A 13,837-nucleotide genomic window follows, 5' to 3' on the forward strand; every position below is an offset into this window, starting at 1 on the left:
TCCACATTCCTGAAGGTATTTCAGGCAGGCAGCTGTGCTTTCATGGTGTGGGATGTTAGTGAACAGGCTGGCTGGTGACATCCATGGTTGCAAGTCTGGCTTTTTCGGAGAGATGGTTGATGTTTTGGGTACTATTGAGGAAGCCTGTAGAGTGCTGTACAGCACTTGCTCTTTGAGTGACCAGTGGTTTCAGGGTAGTTTCGATGAATCCTGATAGCTCTTCAGTGTGGATGCCACAGTTGGATGCCACAGTTGAATATGCTAGGGTTAGCCTATTTGTGAATCTTTGGGAGCATATAGAAAGTTCCTGTGGTGGGACAGTGGGGGATAAATAGAAGTAGTTTTTTCCTGAAGCTGGCATGAGAATGATTTGATGATATTTTCCAGTTCCAGAATGAAATCTGGTGTGGAGTCCTTCCAAAATTCTTGATAGTATTTGATGTTGGTGAGTGTCTGTCAGTTTCACTGATGTAGTCTTGATGGTTGGGGATGACTATAGCTCCACGTTTGTCCATTTACAAGCAAAGTCTGTGGAAGAATTCTTCTAATTCTCTATGCCTTAGTATTTTGCTGTGTTTTTTCCTCTGGGCAGAAGTGAATACCTTTGAAAAGTACAGATGTTTTGGAAAGGGATAGCGTGCTTCACAAATATGATTTCATAGACATTATGGGCTGGAAGGGACCTTGCAAGAGCTGTGAGTCCAGCCCCCCTGCCATAGGCAGGAAGTCTGTTGGGGTCAAATGATCCCAGCAAGATAAGCATCCAAATGCCTTTTGAATAAGTCCAGAGTAGGCATTTGCAGCACATCTAGGGGGAGTCTGTTCCAGACCCTGGGCACTCAGACAGTAAAGAAATTTTTCCTATGTCCAGTCTAAATCAGCCTTCCAGAAGTTTGTGGCTGTTAGACCTTATTATCCCTGGTGAACTACTGTTTTCCCAGATCCCGGTGCACACCCCTTATATGCTTATAGGCTACCACCAAGTCCCCCCTGAGCTTTCTCTTCTCCAGGCTGAAGAGTCCCACGTCCCTCAGCTTCTCCTCATAAGGCTTGCTCTCTTGGCCTTTGATCATGCAGCTGGCTCTCCTTTGGACTCTTTCAAGCTTACCCACATCCTTCCTGAAGTGGGGGGCCCAAAACTGGACACAGTGGTCTTAATGAGCTGTGGGCTCACTAAGGCCAAGTAAAGCAGGAGAATGATGTCCCTGGTTTTGCTTAAGATGTATCAGTGGATGCATGCCAGAGTTTGGTTTGTGTTGCCAGCCATGGTATCGCATTGGTGGCTCACGTTCATTTTGTGGTCAGTCACGACCCCCAACTCTCTTTTGGTCATGGTGCTAGTGAGCGTAGCACTGCTGAGCCTATGGGTATGATGCTGGGTTTTTTTCTCCCTAGGTGGAGTACCCTGCATTTCTCTATGTTGAATGCTATCAGGTTTGATCTGCCCACCGTGTGAGCATGTCCAGGTCAGCCTGTATCCCCAGCCTGTCCTCCAATGTGACTGCCTTCTTCCATAGTTTAATGTTTCCAATGAACTTTGCCAGTCCGCATCTGATGCCTGAATCCAGATCATTAACAAAGATGTAGAAGAGTACTAGCCTGAGTCCTGAGTCCTGCAGGACACCACTGGTCACCTTGTGCCATGTTGATTTGCTCCCATCAACTAATATTCTTTGTGCCCTACCCTAGAGCCAGTTTCTGAGACATCAGCTGTGAGAAGGTCAAGGCCACAGTTCCCCAGCTTAACCATGAGGATATCATGGGAGACCAGGTTAAAGGCTTTCTTGAAATCCAGATATATGACATCAACTGTATCTCATTTGTCCAGGCAATGCATCACCTCATCACAGAAGGAGACAAGGTTGGTCAGGCAAGACCTTTCAGTAACAAAGCCATGTTGGCTGGCACTCAGAAAGTTGCCTTCCATTAGCCTGTTGCTGATGGAACCCTTGATGATTTTCTCCAGGATCTTTCCAGGGATGGATGTCAGACTGATTGGCCTGTAATTCCCTGTATCTTTCGTCCTTCCTTTCTTGAAGACCGGGACCACACTGACCCTTTTCCAGTCTTCTGGTACCTCTCCTGAGTGCTATGAGTTCTCAAGTATCTTTGCCATAGGGCATGCTATGATGTCAGCCAGCTTCTTCAAGACTCTCAGGTGCATGCTGTCCAGGCCCACAGACTTATGGATGTCAAGCCTCTCAAGGTGTTCCCTCACTTGATCTATGTCAATTGTGCACCTGTCTCCCACCCCCCCTGGATGCTTTGCATCCTGTCTGACAGGGTGACTCCCTTGGGTGGGTGGAAGACCAACGCAAAGTAGTCATTTAGGAGACCGGCCTTTTCCTGAACATCAGATGTCAGATGCCCCATTTGATCTAGCAGGGGTCCAATGTTGCCTTTATTCTTTCTCTGACTTCCCCCTTATCTGAAGAAGGACTTCTTGTTGTCCTTGATTCCCGTAGCTAGCCTGAGTTCAGTTTCTGCCTTGGCTTTTCTGGTCCACTATCTACAGATGAGGGCTAGTGCTGTATAGTCCTCTTTGGTGATGATTCCCATTCTCCATCTGGTTTAGGCTTCTCTTTTTAGTTTCAGGAAGTTCAAAAGTTCCCTATTGAGCCAAGGGGATCCCTCAGCCCACTGACTGCATTTCCTGTGGAACGGAATGGACTTTTCTTGTGCTTTGAGGATTGTGTTCCTAAAAAATAACTATTCCTTGTGGACTCCCTTTTCTAAGGGGCCATGGTCGCTTAGTACCTGGCTGACCAGTCTCCTGAGTTTGTGAAAGTCAGCCTTCTCAAAGTTGAGGATTTCTGTTTTACTGAGAGATTTGCCTGCCCTGAGTTGGACAGAGAAAGTGATCAGTTCATGGTTGCTGTTACCAAGTTTCCCCTGGATACTCAGATTGCTCACCAGATCATTCCCTTTGGCCAGAACCAGATGCAGCAGTGTCTCTCCCCTAGTTGGCCTGTGGACCTCTTGCATTAGGTAGAGCTCATCAACGCAAGTGAGGAAGCTATGTGACCGGTCAGATTTGGCCATGTGCTCTTCCCATGAGATGTCAGGGAGGTTGAAGTTCCCCATGCTAACCATGCATCGGGGACGCGCAGCCTCAGCCAGCTCCCTGTTGAATTCACAATCCAACTCTTCCTCTTGTTTGGGAGGTCTGTAATAGACTCCTACAATTATATCCCCTTCCGCATGCTATCCCTGTATTTTAACCCAGAGGATCTCAAGACGCCTCCTTGGTTGCTAAACTCAGTTTGAAGGGAAGTGTACTGCTCCTTCATGAAGAGAGCTACACGTAGAGCTTCACGTAGAGATTATCTGTAGCAGGAATTGAAGAGGCATGAAACATATATGTATGATACCAATAATTTGTGGTATGTCAGCATAGCAGTAGTGGAGCAGAATAACACTAATGGATGGTGGAATATAGTGTCCTCAAAATGACACTGCCTAAACATTTACAGTACCAATAGTCTGAGCATATACAGCTTCTCAGAAAGAAACAATGGTCCTCTGACTCTCATCTTTCAATGAAAGGACGTGGGTTCAATTCCTGACTCTGTTACAAAGTTCTTTTGTGACTGTGGACAAAACTCTTAATTGCAAACATTGACAAATCTGCAGTGTTTCTGTGACATAGCTGGTATCATTCCTGCTGACGTGGGCAAACTGTGAAAGAATAAACCTTGGAGTCGCATCTCATGGGTTATATTCCCACTGATCCAAACTTCAGTGAAGAATCTCATATTAATTTCAGTAGGATTTAGTAATTGCTGCCAAGCAAATCCCTGTGAGTGCAACCTAGGGTGTGTGACTCCTAAACTCATCCTTTAACAGGATACAACTGTTCTTGAGTCCATACATTTGTCCAGAGGCATGACAGAATGATGAGTGATGAGGACTAATGAGTTTAAGCTTACAGAGGGAATGAGTCTTTAATTTTGTGGTCAGTGCAGTTACCTGGGAGGCTTGGTAATGTTTCTAGTCCATATTAAGTAAAAACAGATTCACTAAGAGATATTGAGAAGCCTTATCTCTTGCCACTGGATGAACAAATATAAGAATGGCCATTTACTGGGTATTATATAGGTCTATCTTGCCCAGTGTCCTGTTTCACACAAAGGCAGAGAATGGATGCTAAAAGAGAAAGTGAACTGGGTATGACCAAGGTTTTATCCTTGTTTCTCTTCCACTGGCAGCATCCAGCATTAAGGTTTAGGAAGTTCTGATTCAAAGACTGTGCCCCTAATTCCCATGTTTCTCTAAGAATGTATCCTGTCTCTTTTTGAGTCTGATTAAACTGTCAGCTTCCATAGCATCCTGTAGCAATAAGTTCCACACTTTAATTTCATGCTGCATAAAAAAGAAATGTATTTTTTTTGTTTTAAAATTACCACTTAGTTTAATTTTATAACCCCTACTTCTTGTATTGAGAGAGATAGTAAGTAATCAATCCCTATCTACTTTCTTCTTTGCCATTTAGTATCTTGTAATCCGTTTATCATGTTCTCCCTCAAACATCTCTTTTCTTAACCAAACAGGTATAGAGGGAACTAAAGTTTGCCTATACATGCACTTGGAGGTACAGGGGGAGGGCGTTTTAATTAGAGTAGTTTCCGGGCAGCCACTCTAATTAAAATGGCTTACCATCATGTGTATTAAGCTCTCCACATTTCAAAATGGCTGCAGGGGCACTTTAACTAAAGCTGATTTGACAAGGTTTAGTTAAAGTGCCCCTGTGATCATTTTGAAGGGGGCAGGGGGGCTTAATACATGTGTTGGTGAGGCAGATTGCTTGCGCTCTAATTGGAATGTGGAGCAGACTCAATTAATCGCCGATAAGCATGTCTATAGGCAGCCTAGGGTTGTAACTTCCAAGCGTACAGAAACAGGTAGGGTGGAAATTAGGTCCCACTATTCTCTGTTATTCTTACTAGCTAGCTCAAGTGATTCTTCTGTTAGTATTCTGCCTTTTGTAGAGCCCATTTTGAGGCATCTAACTCTCCTTATGAATTGTATGCGGAATCTAGATGTTAGTTTCAGGTTTAATAATTCCTTTCTGAAGCTGCTTCATAAGATCTTATGCATACACAGCAACATAGACCTTTTACAAGTTTTGAGGGAAGTGGCTGGAGCACTCTTGCTATAGCACTTCATATAATTCAAAGAGGGAAATGGAGGCAGACTGATAAGTGGATGAAATGTGGTCTAAAAATGGATTTATTGCTTCTGTGTGGAGAGGTCTTTGTACCTCTTTAGAGACGCCTGACTATTGTGATTACCCTGAATTGATTGTGGTTATGAATCATAAAAACCTTATTCTACATTTCACACCATGTGAACATATATAAACATGTCACATAATATGTTATATCAATATAATCCCCTGGGGATAAACTGCCTTTTTCTTAGAAGGTCTGAAAATGGTATTACTTTACTTTTGAATGATTTTGGTAAAGTATTGGACAAGCAATTCACAGAATACACAGACCTGGCCCCAAAACAATTTAATCTGGATTAGGTTTAGAGGGTTTGTTTTTTCACCTACTGAAATCATTGGCAAGGCTTCCATTGATTCATTGGTTCAAATTAGGCAGGTGGTATTCAGAAATTGGGGGGGGAAGCATTAACATCCTGTACCTTTTGGGGGAGGTACAAAATTATACATGAAAAGAAACCAAGCTATTTCCAGATAGGAATCTTATACTTCTCCTGCAAATAATGGTGTTTCTTTGTACATTCCATCTGGTACATTCACAGAAGTTAATTCCTCCTCTGAACTGTGCATGATGTCCATCAGATCCACAAAATATTCAGGAAGAAACAGTTTGTGTCTCTGTTTTCACCCTGCATTTAAAGAAATGCACCTTTGCTTATCAGCCTACAGCTAGAAATATGTCTCTTCCTATTTATTCTCTAATTAGCACTATGTGCATAGCTTCTAACAGCATCTCTTTCCACTTCATTTAAATAAAGAATGGCCTTTGTAATGAAGAAGATAATTAGTAGCTGGTGAAACTTCATTTGTAATTATGCTGAGGCAAAACTAGTACTTATTATATTATTTTCTTTATCTACGTTTCCTTTTTCCCAGTTTCCTAGATGGCCAAATATATTACAGTGCATCTGAAATCAGCTACTGGGGTGATGGCAGTTTGTGAGGACCCCTGGGGAGCTATTTGTTCCCTTTGTGCCACTAAACAAAGGGGAAAGTGGAAATGTATTACCCCTCTCTGCACACTGCAACTTGATCAGGGATTACTCATCACTGGGGCTCATAAGTATTTCTGAGCAATTTGTTTTGCCTTTGTAATCCATTGGACAAGCTAAATATTAAGGCTTAGTTTTTAAATTTGCTATTTTTTGAGAATTTCCCATGGATCCTCTATAAGATCTTCGTTCTGTTTCTGTGTCTAAACGATCTGAAATTGAATGCTTTGCTTGGCTGTCAATTATATATATATTTTCCAGGACCAAAACATGTTCTCCAGACTGATGCTTGCTTGCTGGCATTGCCTATCTCTTTCAGAGAGGGTGTTTTTGTTTATGGGGAGGACAAATACATTCACAGATCACCATCTTTCTTCCATCTTCCCTATGAGCATATGTTCTAGTTCATCCTTGGATCCACCACAGGACTGGGGGACATTTTTTTGCATCATACCTTTTTTAAAGTAATTGCACCACATCTTGAAAATGTTTTTGTAGCTATTTTTGGCACTCTTCTCAATTTTCAACTTTTAAAAATTGTCAACACCAGAACTAGACACATTATTGGCTTCAGTAATGAGATGCACAGTTATGCATTCCTATTTTCTATTCCTTATATATACAACCAATGATTGCCTTTGTCCTCTAGCACATCTCAGTGGGATCTTATGATCATTCTTCACGATGCTAGGTTTTTTGGGTTTTGTTTGTTGGTTTTTTTGGCGTCACCGCATTGGTAGATACAACCTACTGCTTTGTAAATGTGGTCTTCCCTGTTAGCATTTCTTATATAACCACCCTTTAATTCTACACTGATTGTGTCCCTCATTAGCCCTTTCATGATTATTCCCAAAGGCAGTGTCAGGCTTACCAACCTATAGTCAGAGAGGTCCTTGCCCCGTGTTAATGCTGCAGGGTCAGCAAGTTAGCTGACCCTGCAGGTTTAAAAATATTTAACTTGTAATAATTGCTTTTCATTTTCCTACCAATTTCCAGATAGAATAGGATGTATTTTGTTTTTATATGATTGCATCCTCCTCCTTTTTCAAATACAGAACAAAGTTATTTGTTGAATGTCACTTCCTTTTGACAGTTTTGACAATTGCATCACTCTTATTTAAGGTTGGATCCATACCATGGTGAGCATTTCATTGCCAAATACTATCTCTTCTAAGTTAGTGCCTTCAGGGACTTTAATTTTCCAGTTGTGTGACTCATCTAAGCAGGCTTCAATAATGTATGACATTTCTTGTAATAAGTAAGCAATACCTCTCACTTGTTTATTTCTTTGGCTTGCTAGGCTGCACAGTTCCAATGTTCTTGTGTCTCCAAATAATTGCATTAATCCTTAGCATCCATGCTCTTATTAAGAATGGCAAACTGACATTCCTGTCCTCCCTCTCTGTTTCTTGCTCAAGTGATGACAACTTATGGTTCAATGGTTCACAGTGAAAGATTTGTCATCCTTTTCAGATTTGTTGGAACAGTGGGATATTTGGGCATATGTCCCAATCTCAGTATGAGTTGAGTGTATATCTGAATAAGCACGTGTTAGGGAATCAGTCATAAATTAGATGTTTATTGTATAAATAAATATACCAGGTCTCTTATGCATTGTTTTATAATATTTTTGAGACAACGTAGTACTTTGGTTTCAGTGCAGTGTATTCAGTGGCAGTTATTTGTGACAGATTTTTAAATCATCTGTGCAGTGCAAAGGAGATAAAAGCCAGCATCATCCAACATTTCACACAATCTTTCATCCAGTATAGAATTTTTACACCTTAATCTTATGCTAAAATGGAAACTTGTGATTTCAGACATTTATGACATTTCACATCAAAGATTATAGGCTCTGCAATTCAGCTGCTTGTCAGGTGGGTATGCATACCATCTTGGGAGATGTCACTAAAGAGTGCCTCTGACAGGCAGTGAAACAATCAAAAAAGCCCCATAGCTATGATGGAAGCTGTTGGGTGATTTTATTTCTTTTAACTTTTTTTCACACCAGTTTACAGTGTCAAAGATTCCACCTGGGTTTTATTAAGTTGTAATCCATGCTATTTGCTGTTTTCTCTCTGATCTGAAAAGACAACGCAGTTCTTTTTTTGTGTAATGAAAACGTAATTACATTTCTTACTGTGTATCCAAGGGTGAGTGACAAAAGAGACTGAGGCAGATCCTCAGCTGGTGTAACCTGGGATAGCAGTCTTGCTGTCAACAGAACTGCACACTAGCTGAGGGTCCAATTCAGTGGAATCTGATTCAATGAATGGAAGACGAGAAAGGAGAGGGAGGCTATGTGTATACTGATTACAGGCATGGAAGCAGTGCTGCTCTCTCTCTTTCTGGAGCTAATAAAAAGATTTCACTCCAGATGTACTGACTTAGCTTAGCGGTATTGTTTGGACACAGCATGGGTTTTCAGTCACAAATGCCCCTATTATCTGTACAGCTGTTTCTACAGTTACATTTCTGTTTGCAAATGCAGTTTTCTCTCATGGACAACTGAAGCAGATTTTAAAAAACGCCAAGCCCATAAACTCATGTTGCTGGCCAAGTCAGACACTACATATAACAGTGTCTAGGTACAAGGCTCCAGGTGTGCCACATACAAGTAAAAGGGGCCATTTACTTTTATATAGGAAGGTTTGGGAAACAGAATTACTGTGGGAAAAGTGCTCTTCTTTGCAAAAAACAGACTGTATTAAACTTTCTCCTCTATGCTTTATTTATTTATTATTGAAACAGCACATCTTGTTTCAGTTCTTTTGCTCCTAGCTGAAACTGCCTTATTTTTTTTCTGATGATAGCAGCTAGAAACTCCATTCCTTCCTAACAAAGAGGAAAATAGTGATTATGTTTTAGATGGGCCATGAATGATGTTCATTCGATTTCCCTGTATTCTTTAGCAAACAGGTCACATCTGAATGGAAGGGGCTTGCTATCATGGCAAGCAGAACAGGATGGAATTGCAGTAGAAAGAAATCAAGGCAACTAATGTGCACATACATAGGAGTATGTTAATGGGTGAAAGTTGTTCAGAAGAGTGCAGATGGAATTCAGCTTGCTGGAAGAGGGTCTAAGGTGAAAGATCTGAAGTCTACCTTTTCTCTTTAAACTAATGCTACAGAATATCATTTTTTGGTGCCTTAAAATATATTGTCTTAGTTATGCAGCTGAGTCATACTGCCTAACAATAAGTCCCTCCATTAATGGAGGATATTTTCAGTAGTACAGTCTCAACAGCAAACACTTGCAGCCTTTAGTGCTCCATCTAGCTATAGACAAGTTGTTTTGATAGTGGTCTTTCCCTTTTAGATGTTATGCTTCTGGAATATTTTTGGTCTAAATAGTTAAGGATGTTGAAGTGTTAAAGAGGGCTGTGTTCTGTCTTTGGCAGGATCTTATATTTTCAGGAGCAATAGCATTATACAATAGCTTAGATTTGGAAGCAACTTGAGGAGGATAGAGCAATTATGGCTGATTATGGAAAAGGTTAAAAGGTTAAAGTACAAGCCCCCTTTATTGTTGTTATTAATTTATATGTATATTTATGTATATGTAAATATATTTAAATAAATATTTCTATAATTCCCAAAGTGGTGTAAAGCATAACTGCCTTGGATAATTCCTGGACCATCATGGCTTTATCACTTTAAGGCAGGGGTAGGCAATTATTTGGGCCTGAGGGCCACATAAGGAGTTTTGATCAGCTGTTTCAGGCTGGGTCAGCACCCTTCCCCACAACAACTCACCAAAACTCACTATGGAGCTGTGGGCAGGCAGGGAGCAGTGTTCAGAATTGGGAAGGGCAGGCAAGGCTGGGATCATATGCCCCTGCTGTCTGGGGTGTGGGGTGTGTATGTAGGGCTATGGGTGGGGGCATGCGTGTGTGTGTGGAGGGGGTGCTGTCTGGATGCTAGGTCCTGGGAGCTTACTGTGGGTGAGGTGAAGGAGGGGGGCAGGAGGTGCATGCAGCAGAGCTTGACTGGGTGGTGCAGTCTGTGCTGCCCCTGTGCTGCTCTGCATGGGGCCAACCCCTGCCCACTCACACTGAGGAAGCCTGTGCTGCACTCCCACCAATGCCCACAGCCTGGCTGGGTGCTGCCCTGCATCCCCCGCCTCCAATTTTGGAATCTGGAACCAGACCCTTATGCACCTGCCAGGAGCAGCGTGGCATGATGCAGGAGGAGCAAGAGGAGGAGTGGCTACTGGAGGCAGGGGGTGCAGAGTAGCACCTGGCTGGCTGCAGCCACACTGAGAACAGCCCCTGCTCCTGCGCCTGCTCCAGCACACAGGACTCGAGCTCACAGGAAGGTGGGCGGGAGCTGAAGCCACATTCCTTGTGGTGGGGCAGGAGCCACCCAGCTGAAGCTGCTCACCTGCCCTCCTGGAATGGCATGGCATGGACAGCATGGTGCAGCTGCGGCACGAGCAGGAACAGCTTCTGGCAGGCTGTTCCCAGCGTGGCTGCAGCTGGCTGGGTGCTGCTCTGTACCCTCTGCTTCCAGCAGCAGCTCCTTCTTTTGCTCCTGCTTTGCCATGCCGCAGTCTCCAGCAGGTGCATGGGGCTCTGGCTCCAGATCCCTGCCACCTTCCCCCAAAGTCCTGTGTGCTGGAGTATGAGCTGCCCAGCTGAAACTGCTCTCCTGGCATGGCATGACAGGGGCAAAATCAGAGGCAGGAGCTGTCACCACAGCCAGGGGCCTCAGAGCAGCACCTGGCTGCAGCTGCATTGGGAACATCCCCACCAGAAGCTTTGTGTTGGCTGGGGCCTGCGCTGGCACCCACAGTAGGCTCCTGGTGCAGGCTGCCCCAGCACAAATGGGTAGGGCATGGACCCATGTGGAGTGCTGCAGGGCCAGCCACAGGCCAGATATAGTCACCTGGCAGGCCAGATTCAGCCTGCAGACCGTATTTTGCCCACCCCTGCCCTAACACTACCAAAGTGGTGTAGTAATTTTAAACTCATATTTACCCATCAGTATGGTATTCTAACATTTTACAACCTCTTGATTTAATCTTCACAATTTCCCTATTTTAAAAGTGAGGAACTGGGGCACTGTGGACTTCAATGACTTGCCTACAGTTACACAGGAAGAGTAGCATAACAAGGGAAGGGCAAATGGGGCACCAGCCTTGGGCATTGGCTGAGAGGGGGCACCCAAATGGCAGCCCTCCAAGTCCATGCCACAGCAGCAGTCGCTACAACTTCAAGTGTTCAGGCTTCACTGCAGAAGCAACCCCCAAGGCAGGTATGGCCCTTGTCACATGGTAATTTTGGGTGGCTCCTGGAGCTCTTAGCACCTGGACTGTCCACATGTTAGCACCTGAAACTAATTTTAGGCAGCTAAAAGTAACACCATTCCAGGGATTATCTCTGATCCACGTTACCCACCTTGTGTTACACTAAGATGTAACCACTCTAGGCTACACCTCTGTGTAAACACGCTACCCACCCCCTCTTCTGCTGACTCAGATAGCACCCATTGCCTGCCCCCCGCCCTCCCTAGAATGCCAGGTCCCTGCTCACGGCCCCTTTGGTCTATCCTTACCATTTTAACCTTCCTCTCATTCAGAATCACCTCGTTTCCTCCACTTTCCAAAGTTCCCTTCCTTCCCCCCTCACTACACTCGGTGAAGGAAGTCTCATCCAGTCTTAGCTTTACTAAGTAGTGGGCACACCTACACATTCATTAATGCACCATTGTTACTGAACATTACATTTAAGACGTGTATTAACAGGTACTAAATCAATGCACAATAAGTAGCCCATGGTCTTTTTGTGATGCTAATGGCAGTAGGCTCATTCTACTGCACATTAGCACATTAGCACGGCTGGAGCAAATGTAAAATTTTGTAAAGTCTTCCTGTAGGTAACTTCTGTTTGGGCATTTCCAAAGCCTTAACCATTTTTTCTGGATAAATTCATGCAGAAATCTAAACTCAAGGCTAACTTTGCCTTGAGTGTTAAATGATTGAGAACCATTAGTCTAAAAGAACTACATCCCCATTTAGGAAATTATAAGAGCAGTGGGATTTGATGGATGGGGAGCACTTCTGAGGATCTGATGCCCTTATATGAGCACTGATGGCTCTACCACCTATTCTTTTACCAATTCTGTGTTTTGCTCATTTGTTGTTGTTTTTCTTTATTCATAATCTTTTGAGTTAATCTTTTTAAATGGACTCTATCACTGCCCACACTTCTATTTGGGATGGGTCCTGGTGGTGTGATTCTATTGGATTTGACTATTCTTTAACACTTGATTTCACTGTTTCTGCTTTTAATTTCTTTGGTAAACTTGCTACAGCTTTAGAAAATTAAGTATGCTGTCACTAACTTATTCTTTAGTGTTACGGTTATAATCAGAGAGTGTGCAAGCCCTCTCATATATAGTACTGTTCAGAGGACTGTTAAATATGCATTAAGTAGAGGTAAATGTCATTCACAGAAAATGCAAGATCTGTGCAGTGTTGGAGTATGAGCAGAGTGCAGTGGAAGCACAAATGTAGCTAGTTGGCATGCTCAGTACCAAGTGAAAAACCTACAGTAATTCTTGGCAGCAGACTTGTGTGATAGCTGCAAGCCTTTAGCTGACTGAAATTATAGATACCTTTGGATGCTTTAGTCCCTATTTAAAGGGAACAATCACAAACCAGTGCTCTGATCTAATACTATTTTTTCCTAAATACTTCATTGGATGTCCAAGAGGCAGAAGCCAACTGCATATAGTAGGGGCTATATTTCTGATCAAAATATGTTTGGAAACAGTCACTTCCCATATCTACACAGCTTGTCCTGTTGTTGCAGACCATGTGCTGTTAACAGATGTGCAATGCTCCATGCCTTCCCAAAACCAGTATTGGTAGATGTTTTTTTCACCCATGGTGTAGCAAATCACCCTTGGAATAGGGGTTTCAGATATTTTCTTTTCTCTTCACTACCTTGCTTGATATGTATTAGTTTAATTGGCTCAGGTTTTCAGAGCATCCAACTCTTTATGGATGTGTACTACAAAAAGGAGAACAGTGCCTTGTTTTGCTAAAAGAGAGTCAGTTTTGCATTCCTTTGAGAAAAAGACTGGATCATTCTTGTAATCACTGGTAGATGTGTCATTTATCTATACGGTGAAATAGGATGAGTGTTTTGTTTTGAGATCAAAATAAGCCAATCTTCTCTTTTAATGAAGTACAATGATTTTAGCTGGGTGAGAACAAGAAGAAAATGAAATAGTGAAAAGGAAGCCACGTAGCATTTTGAGGCTATCTTTCCACAAGTTTCAGTTAATTCTTATTTTAGATTCAAGCTTGGCTGAAGATGATGCCTGCTGATGAGTAGGGACCTACTTAATTCACAGAGGCTGCCTCTGAATTTCATGGTCCCGGCAAAGCATTGGGTGCCACTTTCATGGTGGAACACGGTGGCCATGTTCCACCATGTTCTGATTGGCTGGGGCCCCTGGAAGTCCTGCCTCTTCCCAGAGGTTGACAGATGTCAACCTGTCAATCTTTGAGATAGGGTTGGACTTACGAGGTTCCTCGGCCTATCACAGGTGTGGGGGTGCCTGCCGCACTCTGACACCAAAATTTCACCTCTTCCCCCCCCCCCCCC

The sequence above is a fragment of the Gavialis gangeticus genome, unplaced genomic scaffold (assembly GCF_001723915.1).
Source record: "Gavialis gangeticus isolate Ggan-Ray unplaced genomic scaffold, GavGan_comp1, whole genome shotgun sequence".
NCBI lineage: Eukaryota > Metazoa > Chordata > Crocodylia > Gavialidae > Gavialis > Gavialis gangeticus.